Here is a 4,859-nt window from a genome sequence, read left to right as displayed (position 1 = left end):
CTTATATACAATGAAGCTATTTCCACCCACAAAGAGCATTTGGACTAAATGTTATTCAATTTAACAAGTATAGCATAGCAACAGACATCATCATCAGTGATTATATGATGTTTGTAGATTAAAAATAGAGCATTTGTCATGATGTCCCTAGTATTGAAGTTTTATAGTCTACTTTCAAGTTTTGGAGAAGCCATTCTTGGCATTCACCACTGAACCGGCATCCACTTTGCATTCAATGATAATAAATGTTAGCATCTTGTATAAGTCGTGATATACTGCTCTTGGAATACAATTTTGATGCAATTAATGTCACAAATGTTGGTGGCTGCCAAGATAAAAGAAAATTATATTAAATTTCTGGTACTGATATTAATTTATTTTTTTCAGATCATGTTATTGAGGACAGTGGATAAAATTGATATGGTGTTTTGTTACCATGCTATGGAGGGTAATGGTGGATGAGTGAGGGATGGCACTAACAGGACAATAAGAATCGCGTTCGAGAGAACTGAAATGCATTATAAGCTAGTATTTCATCTTAGCCAAGTATTCTAGTTTATGAAACTACTGTCTGTAAGACAGGCATTACGATGTAAGGAAATACAGTTGTAGCAAATAATATTATATCTTTGATAAATAAAATTAATTTGAATTTATTCGAATTTGTTATTGATTATTATTATCCTATTCCATTCTAGCACCTCCTGTGTGAATTTATAATTTACAAAAGTAATATATTCTGATTTTTGTAAACAATACCTTGACAGAAATGAAAATACATTTTGAAAGCTTAAAAAATATATTGGAAAATTGAATTTTCAAAATGTGTTCTGAGTTTTCTAAAAGAAAGTTTAAAAGTTAATTATACTCTGAATCTCTCTTTTTGTATATCTCATATTTCTATGATGAGACAGAAATTTTTTTGTTGCAATAAGACGTTTCATAAAAATTTAGAAGTCCTGTAATAATGGAACAGCTGATTTTATCGGCTATATTGAACATGTAATTGGAATGGTGACTCTCCTGTATTACAGGACTTGTAAGTCACTGTCCCCTGTTTCATAAAAACTTGGAAGTCCTGTAATACAGGAACGGCTGATTTTATCAGCTGTATAGAGCATGTAATTTGAATGATGATCCTCCTGTATTTTGTGACGTATAAGTTTTATGAAACAGGGCCCAGGTTTCACTGAGTAGTAAAATAAATAAACAATTGCAATGATTTATTGAACGAGCGTTAGCGAGTTCTCACCTTTGACTTACTGAAGGCCAAAGTCGTTGTCCATCTGTTTGTATGTTCTACAATAACATTAGAGAGAATTGATCAATCAGCTTCAAATGTTGAACACGTATTCTTTGAACCTTATTACAGGTCAAGTTCGTTGGACAGCAGAGTTCAATAAGGCCCGCCGCAAAGTAGACCCACGCTAATCCACGAAAAGCAACCCACGCCGTGGGATGTTTTGTAAACCATTGATAGGCTTCTCTAGACATCTGTGTAATACATGCAATGAATAATCACTTGTCAGCTGATTGATTATGAATAATTTTATAGCAATGGTTTAAAAAACATTCCACAGCGTGGGTTGCTTTTCGTGGATTAACGTGGGTCTACTTTGCGGCGGACCTAACTCCATCGTCCTTTTTCAGAATATACAAATAACATTGAAAGTGCTAAAGAAGAAAAATTTGTTTCGATTTTTTTATAATTTAGTCAGCTGGAATTAATTAGATGCTATTAATGTAATTTTTCAATTCATTTAAAAAAGCTGATGCTATTTGGCAGGCTGGTATCACACTGACTGTCCTTTATGCGCCGACACATGATTTCAGCTGAATAATACTCAACATAATAATTCATTTATAAGTTCTATATTAATGTTAACGTCTGTCTGCCTGTCTATTGACTGTAACATACGCGTAATTGATAATACTAATTGTGATAGCAGTTGCTATGACATTGACAAATTTTCTATGACAATTTTTTTTTGTTCAGTGTTAAAATTGTGAGTAGAGCTACTATTAGTGTTTACTAACACTCGATTATTCAATGTAGGTACCCATATATTTCATTTTTGTATCACTAGTAGTTCTGTGAACAGTAGACCTTGCGCAGTTATAACGACGTCCCAAACCATAAGCACATCCACACTGATACACTAACTATTTATTTGATCAGATCATGCTTACACAAGATTCAATTAACATATAACGCTTTCCAGAATTTAGCGCGAGAAAACCAGAAGACATCTAGGCGCCCAGACGAGCTGTTATAAGTTCTTTGCATCCTATTTAATAGTGCATAAAAATTGCATTCAATGAGGCATGCAATTTATAGTCTACACAGGTGCTAATTTTTTACCAAGTTACATAGAGATATTGAATTGCATGCGTCATGGCATGCAATTTATAGTCAACTCGACAGCTGATTTATGATGAATAATTCTATAGTCTGATTTTCACTCTAATATTGACGTATGAAGGAGGCTGCTTTTTCCTTTTATATTATCCTTGAAATGTAAAATTTCCAAAAACCTTGTATATAAGTCGACGCGCAATTTAAAAAGGAACATAAATATACCATAATATGAAATATGAAATATATCAAATATGACATATATAATATGTCAAATTTTATGAAAATCCATTACCGCGTTTCGCCGTAAATGCGCTATATATAAACATTATTTAAACATTAAGAGAAATGCCAAACCGTCGACTTGAATCTTAGACTTCACTTCGGTCAATTAATTATTAGTATTATCTTTAATGTTGAGATCATTGTAACGTTTTCAGATATATGTGCAGGTTTTGTCATTAATTTTCTTTTTAAATTCTGTATCAAAATCATGTATCATAATATGACCACGTTCCTATTTGAAAAAAGAAGTTGTATTAAAAATGAAGTTGGATCCAAGATGGCGGAGTATAGTTTTGAAGCGATAGAAAGTAGTTTTTTTTTCAATTGGAATAGGATCCCCATGGAACCTAATGTCATCATACTACTTGTAAAAGAGATATTCAACTGTTTCCATAATAATTCTCATTAACTCAGGGTATAATTACAAATTGCGGATTTCAGAGATCAATACAACAGTTCATGAGCGAGTTCTATAACCCAGGGGTCACTAGTTATTCTATTAAAAAACAAATCAACTGTCAGCTGGATTATAAATTACATTCAATATTTTTTATATAAATACGAGTAGCCCTTACAAAGAAAGCAAGTAGGTAATATTGGAGTATGGAGAAAATTCCTCTACTCTCATAATATTATTATCCTGAAGAAAACAAAAATTGAGTCAGCTGTATTTCGTCTATTTTTGCAAATTGGTTTTAAATGCCTAAGGGCATTAAGGACCGGTTTCCGAGCTCGAGATTTAGTTAAGTTCTATACTTTAAACAGCTGGAGTTTGAAAATTTGCTAGTCAAAATGGGACATAGTCCACGTTCAAATTAAATTTTCCAAAAACTAGAAACAAGTTTTAATTGTGATTAATTCCACGAGAACCTCAGAGAAGCTGTCTCATCAAAAAGGTCTTCTCTGATTGGTTCTCGTGAAATTAATCACGGTTAAAATTTAACCGGATTTTGTGCAACCAGGCTGTAAATACAGTGTTTCGCTATAAATGCGGAACACACATCAAGAGAAAAGCAAAACAGTCAACTTGAATCTTGGACCTCGCTTTGCTCGGTCGATGAATAATATTTTATAGTCTCATTATTTCTTTGATCAGAAGTAGATGATGTATATAGCGATATTGGAGTATGAAGGGTTTCACTAAAATTACTATTGCCCAGGTCAGTAAAATAATTGAAAACGTGAATATTTTGCTTTGATTGTTCCCTATTATAGTAAGCTATTATATAATTATGGCAACAGGAATTTATTTTGGTTGTTCCTCCATAAAAGTTTTTTATTGATACTACTAGTCTATATATCAATTATAATTTTTAATCATTTAAATACTTTTTATATATCATTAAATATTATTTATTACCCCGTCACATTATATTTCGGTGAAGTGGGGTATCATTTTTTTAAGATTGTGCAAAAACAGTACGGTAGGCCTAAAACTTTTTTCTGATTATTACTTTTGTGAGATAATGGAATAAGTAGGTAATCAATAATATTAAATATAAATAAAAATACTGAAATTGAGTTTTTTTAAACGAATAAGTTTTTCAAAAATTAATATTCTTTTGAGAAAAATTCTCTATTCGAAAATACCATGAAGAAAATATCCATGTACATTTACTGAATCAAAGCTCGTACTGTATATGTCCAACTACATTTTCTATTTCACTTGTGGCTTCAGTTCCATTGTGCATTATGATCACTTGACCTAAGTTTGCAGGTTAAATAATGAAAAAATGAATTCTTTATTTGACATTGCAATTGGATTATAATAATGTTGTTTATCCAAGTTGATAAACATTTGGGAAATATTTTGGGACTGTGACATGATACACACCACACCCCTGAAAATAAACTATTCATTATTTGAATTTTCTAAATATTATTATTACTGTATTTTTGTTTTGTTGGTTTTATTCATTTTTATAATGAAACTTCTTCTGAATGTTTCTTTCAAATTTTGATGATTGTAATTTCACAGTACTTTACAAGAATTCATTAGAAGTAAAATGATGACATGCTGAACTTCTGAAAGCAAACTATTTCTTTATTTTAATTCTTTATATCATTATTGTATACAATTTTCGTTTTGTCGTTTATATTATGAGAATCTCACTACATGTTTCTTACAAATTTTGATGATTGTAATTTTACATACTGCATTGACTTATTGATTTAATAAAAAAATATGAACATCTGAAAACAAACTACCGTATTTCCT

Source organism: Nilaparvata lugens, chromosome Y (assembly GCF_014356525.2).
Source record: "Nilaparvata lugens isolate BPH chromosome Y, ASM1435652v1, whole genome shotgun sequence".
Lineage (NCBI taxonomy): Eukaryota > Metazoa > Arthropoda > Insecta > Hemiptera > Delphacidae > Nilaparvata > Nilaparvata lugens.
The sequence above is the reverse complement of the archived record's forward strand: the minus strand, read 5'-3'. Positions refer to the sequence as shown.